Here is a 6,548-nt window from a genome sequence, read left to right as displayed (position 1 = left end):
AGATCAGTTGATCACGAGCTGCCACACTACAATGATCTATTCACTTCCAGCTAACATTTCTAGATAAAATTACAAATAAAAAGTCACACTTTTTTTGTGGTGACCCATAAAAGTTCAATGATTAATTCAAGGAAAAACTTTACTTTGTCTTCTATTTTTTCTTTCGATCTTATGAGAAAACAAAGTGTTTAGGAGACAAAATAGGTTGCATCCCTAGGTATACTTTTGTCATTTACAGGTTTCCAAGCATGATTTGGTTGATTTTGTATTATTTAATTATTTTCAGATTATGTTGTTTGAGTTGTTCCTTCAAGCATTGGGACGTGCTGGGTCTGCTACTATTCGGCGAGTCCGATTCGTAGAGTTCCCTATTCAGCGACAGTTTTTTTTTGGCAAGTTCCCTATTCGGCAATTTTTTGAAAATCCAAGAACGCCTTCTGTAAATCCAACGATGGAATATTATTCAAAATTCAGACATTGGATCTGTTTTTTTTTATCATTTATTGGTCATTGACCGATTTTTTTGCAAAATGTCTGAAAAAAAAAATAGTCAATTTGGTCAAAATGTTTGAAAAAATATATATTATAGGCCTAGTCAATTTGGTCAAAATTACACGACAACACTGTTTCAAAGTTTTGCTGAGAAACGCGACAACGTTTCTCAGCGAAACTTAATGTTGTAGCTAGTCAGGAAGTGCAAATTTTGGTTTGTATCATCTACTTGAATAGAAATATTTTCAACAGAAAAAATGACCGAAATGAATAATAAGTGACCGAATTTTTTCAAGTCATTTCAGACAAATGACTGAAACGTCTCAGCGAAAAAAAACCAGCATTGAATCAATGTAAATACAAACTGTTAGGCTAATTGGGTTTTTTCAACAAATCGAATTGCTTTTTTAAATGTTTCTCAGGTATAACCTATACCTGGTCAGAAAAAGCTCCCTTTTGTACACGATTTCAACGTCTGGCGACGTTAAAACGATGTAATTGCCTTTACATTCAAAAGTTTTGTTGACATCAAAAATTCTTTGACTATTTTGAGTTACAGCATCGTTTTGTAAAAAAGGTTGTTTTGATGTAAAATATATTTAAAAATGAATGACATGACAAATGACATAAACATGACGCAAGGAAAGTGGATGACGTATGATACATGTCGATTTTATGTGAACAAACATTTTATTTTAATAGTTCAAACATTTTTCGCTAAATTTTATTTTAATTGTTTTTCTTTGTCGGAATGCAAAAGAAACAATATTCTGGAATAAAATACAAAATTCTCTAAATAAACAAAAGGTGTCGTTGGATTTTCAAAAAATTGCCAAATAGGAAACTCGCCGAAAAAGGCTGTCGCCGAATAGGGAACTCACCAAATCAGACTCCCTGGAACGGGCCATTCCGGGATGTGCTGCCTACGTACTGCGGAATGGCCCGTTTCGGTGAGTCCGATTCGCTGAGTCCAATTCGGTTAGTCCGATTCGGTGAGTCCGATCCCTTAACGGGGGATTTTTTCATGTTTTTTTTAAATTATTGGGTACCATAGCCTAATTATATTGCCGTTTTAGGGTTAGAGGTTAGAAGTTAGGAACTCACCGAATCAGACTCACCGAATCGGACTCACCGAATAGTAGCAGACCCTACGTACTGCCTATTGGTATATACTTGTATGGTAGGCAAGCAGTCTTTGTTGGTAGAACAGAAAATTTATAATAATAAATCAACCAAATTGTGAATTGCAAAACTGTAAATGACACAAGTATATCTAGTGACTATGCAATTGAAAAGTGCAAACACCTGTTTGATAACGAAGAATGTGCTTTGAACTTTAGACTAGAAATATTTTTAATTCTTGCTAAAACTGATTCTTGTTTCACCTTGCAGCACTAGAAGCAATCTTTATAAAGACTCTCGATCCAACCTTTGCCACCAAAAAAAATTTATTATGCCTTAAAACTTTTTTGTTAATTTTGTATTGTTCTGATTGACCAAATTGCATTTCTTTTTCTTCTACTATAAATACCTCACCAGTCACCACTTTTAAGCTGATTTTATTCTGACAATAACTCCTCAAAAAAGTCAGACAAAAACCTGCAGTTTTGAGTTGCCATGAGCAACATTCTTCTCGCAATTTTCAAGTTCTGTACCACCAATCTAATCTTCAGGTAGTCTATATGGGTCTGCTACTATTCGGTGAGTTCCTAACCTCTAACCGCTAACCTTAAAACGGCAATGATAATTAGGCTACGGTACCCAATAATTTAAAATAACAATTGAAAAAATTCCCCTGTTAAGGGATCGGACTCACCGAATCGGACTTACCGAAACGGGCCATTCCGAGTCTATTTTAAATCAGAGTGGTTCAACTACGTTTGACTTACGGGCCACTTTACAAAAACGTGACAACTTGCGGGCCATCTCCAATAAAACGATAGTGAGTGTTTTATAGTTAGCACGTTGGGCTCGCAGTCGAGAGCCTGCATGTTCGACTCCAGCCACCCGCACTTGCTGTTGTTTCTTTGGGCAAGAAACTTTACGATAATTGCCTCTAACCAGTGATCGATTTCGAGTAATAGGTAGTACCAAATTTAAGTCATAAGTAGAGTAGACAACCGGAAAAAGACATTGCCGTCGGCGTCGGCTGCAGCGTGGGTCAGGTGTACATCGGAAGGCGTACACCGATGCATAGCGCTCAAGTCCGCTTTCCCGCAAGGCAGGATAAAGATATGAAAAAAAAGGAGTACGTAATCGAAATTGTTAAACAATAGCGAATAGAAATTTATTGCAAATCTCTAACAGTGAGATGCCTGTGGTCGAGGTTTCTCTGTTACTATCGTTTCTACATCAACTTCAATGTTAGTGGTAGCAAGTCGGAGACTATCTTCCAATGTTTCGTTTATCATTTGGTTTCTGTTTTTAGACTTGACTCGTTTCATTCTAGAAATTGTAGGCCTACTCTCACACATGTATGTGCTTCCAAACATTGAGCGCATTTTTAATGCAAATTTTTTCAGTTTGGGAAATCTATCCTTGCTGGCTAATTTCCAGAAGCACTCTGAGGTTTCATTTTTCCTTGACAGCAAGAATTGGTTGCACTGAAGCTCGCAGAGTTCGAGCTGAAGTTCTGGTAGCTGTGTTTCCACATTAACATTCATATAGGATTGTTATACAAATGGAGATAGGTTTTAATCTGTCAAAATCTTTAAATCTATTCTCAAATTCACAAGATAAATCCTTAAAATCTTTCACAAAACGGGAGCATTCCACTTCTTAATCATCTACTTAAGGAAACAAAAACGTCCGGAACACTAGGTACATATCAGCCTTTAAGAAGCCCAGTTATCTACTGACGAGACCTGATAGGTTGAAACAGTATAGGCCCTGCTGTCTACAACTTTGAATTAAATTTTTAACACTTTTTATCCAAATGCTATAGTTGTTCTAATTGAAATTACTTTCTGAATTGAAATTGAAAAAACATAAATACAAATTAAATCAATACTGTGAGAGCTCGCGGGCCGCAGGCCTGCATCAGCAGATTTGCATCATGTAAACCAAACACAGATCTACATTTGGAAAATATACTTCAGATGATGCAAAAAGTGGCCAAAAAATGTGAAAATATTAACATTTGAAAATTTACCAAAAAAACTTTGGTATAGACTACCACAAAAACTAATTAAGCTGGAATGAAAATTTACTGAACAGCATACACCCCAGAATGCTGAATTAGTATGTTGAAAATATTAATAGTCCCACTTTTTCACTTAATTTGTAATTTTTCTGTTTAAATAAAATGGGGTCAAATGGGCCACATTGGCTTTTTGACAAGTTATAGCTCACTTGCATAACTTTTTTAATTCTATTTAATTTATATGGTATTTTTAGGTAAACAGGCCTATTAGACCGGGAGCCCGCGACGTCCACCCTAGGTGAAAAAGTTACCAATTTCTATTCATACAGCGATATCCGGTGATATGTGGGTACTCATAATCTGGAAGTCTGCCGGCCCGTCGGTGGTGGGTATGGGAATGGGGGGGCATTTTTCATGGCCCAAAAAATGCGCTAGGTCAGCTGAAAAAGTTACCGCTTGAAACTTAGTTGGTTGTAAAGTAAATAGTTTCTAGATGATTGTCTGGTATGTGACAGACATTTTTGGTGGTGGGGGGGCTCTGACAGACAAGTTTTATACCCCCCAAAATTTGCGCTAGGTCAGCTGAAAAAGTTACCGGATAGAACCAACTGATTATTAATCTGTGAGTTTTAAGCTTCACAAAAATGTATGTGACAGACAAATTTGCTGGTGGGTGTCCCCTGACAGACGACCTAAAGTAGGTGACCCCCCCTAACTGAGCTAGGTCAGCTGAAATAGTTACCGGATAAAACCAACTAAAAATTAATGTGTGAGTGTTAAGCTTCACAAAAATATATGTGACAGACAAATTTGCTGGTGGGTGTCCCCTGACAGACGACCTACAGTAGGTGACCCCCCTAACTTGAGCTAGGTCAGCTGAAATAGTTACCGGATAAAACCAATTGAAAAGTAATGTGTGAGTGTTAAGCTTCACAAAAATATATGTGATAGACAAATTTGGTGGTGGGTGTCCCCTGACAGACGGCCTACAGTAGGTGACCCCCCTAACTTGAGCTAGGTCAGCTGAAATAGTTACCGGATAAAACCAATTGAAAATTAATGTGTGAGTGTTAAGCTTCACAAAAATGTATGTGACAAACAAATTTGGTGGTGGGTGTCCCCTGACAGACGACCTGAAGTAGGTCTAGGTAACCCCTTCCCTTTTTGAGCTAAATCAATGACCGGAGTTGCCGACGACTTACCGCTAAAAAAAAAAAATTGAAGAAGTGTTTTGTTTTATGTGTGCACAACAGCAAATAAGTATTACGTATAACAAGCAATTTAACTACTAATGGAATACCAGAATAAAAATGATGCAAATTGAGCAATCACCCAATTTAGGTTAGGGTTAGTTAGATCTATAATAACAATCACTGTTAAGGGTAGACTATTTATACTTGAAAAGTTTTTGTCTGAATTTTTCGTCAATGATTTTACTGAATGATTTTACGTATGGTGACAGAAAAGCAATCGGATGATAATAATTGTAGTCGAATCCCTGAGTCGAATGCTGGCAATGTTTTTTCCATGAAGTCCAGATTGTTACATTCACAACTTTACATTTTGCATCGTCTGAAGTCGTGCTACAGCAAATAAAACATAGTTGATGTTCTCCAGGTCTTTCATAGTTGACCTGAAAATAAAATGTGTGAGCCTGAAGAGTTTGACGTATGTCAACGTAAAGTTAAATTAGCAACATGTTGGTTACTGATCTACAGTTTTGCGTTGCCAATCGCGATATAATTGTATTCGAGTTAATCTTAAATCAAGTGCTTCCATGTCGCGTACGAAATACCATCCTTTATCGTGATAGTTACTATACGGTAGCTTAGTCGCACTCGCATCCTCATCGGTGGCGGAGTTACGATGATTGCAAGCAACTGATCAATGACACACTCCTCCATTGAGTCCATTTGGTAGTTGTTTGTCTGTGCATTACCAGACATAAATCGAAACTATACAAATAGTAGCAGTACTTGTATTGGCTAATAACGTACACTAATTACTCCCAGACAGCAAATCAACCGTTTTTTTTTTCATTGATTCAACGTCTGCAGACGTTGAATTGATATAAAAAACGGTTGATTTGCTGTCAATGTTTTTTCGAAAGGATGCTTTTTACACTGTTTTTGTATCATATTCTTCAACTTAGCCTACTAATATTTATCCATACTCGTTAGATCGCTGATTTGTTGCGTATTGAATTGTCACTGACTGCCTCTTTGAAAAGTCTTGTTCATGGAATAACGGGTTGGAGGAATAAAAAACGTGGAGTACATGATTATTTATCATTGTGATGTCATATAGTAGGCTAGCTTATTGTAGAGAGTTTCGAAAAAAGTGTTATCACATAGCTAAATGGTTAGGGTATAGTCAGTAGCCAGATGATCAAGCGCTTTAAGGAGTGAATTGTTAGTAATGTGTCGTTGCCCGCTGTGACACAAAAGCAAATGATCCCTTTCAAACTAATTTAACAGCTTGCTTGCACTAGAGCTGTAAAATTCCAATCACCAAACTCGCTAAAAGTAATACAACCGGATTTCTCTATCTCAGACAGCAAATCTACCCTTTTTTAAATTGATTCAACATCTGCAGACGTTAATCCAATGTAGAAAACGGTTGATTTACTGGCTGAGATTGTAGTGAGCCAAGCAGATGCAAAAACGCTTGATATAGTTCCTTGCACTGCAATTATTTTTATTTGTGTAGACAAATGAAGTAGATAAATCATGTTCTGTTACTTAGTATACGGTACTTCAAAAGCACAGCTAACAAATCCCTCCTATCAATTGACTTAGTGCAAACCTGGGGGTTACCTAGGCCTATTTCAGGTCTTCTGTCAGGGGACACCCACCGCCAAATTTGTCTGTCACATACATTTTTGTGAAGCTTAACACTCACACATTAATTTTCA

This window comes from Aplidium turbinatum, chromosome 18 (assembly GCF_918807975.1).
Source record: "Aplidium turbinatum chromosome 18, kaAplTurb1.1, whole genome shotgun sequence".
Classification (NCBI taxonomy): domain Eukaryota; kingdom Metazoa; phylum Chordata; class Ascidiacea; order Aplousobranchia; family Polyclinidae; genus Aplidium; species Aplidium turbinatum.
Note: the sequence above shows the minus strand (reverse complement) of the source record.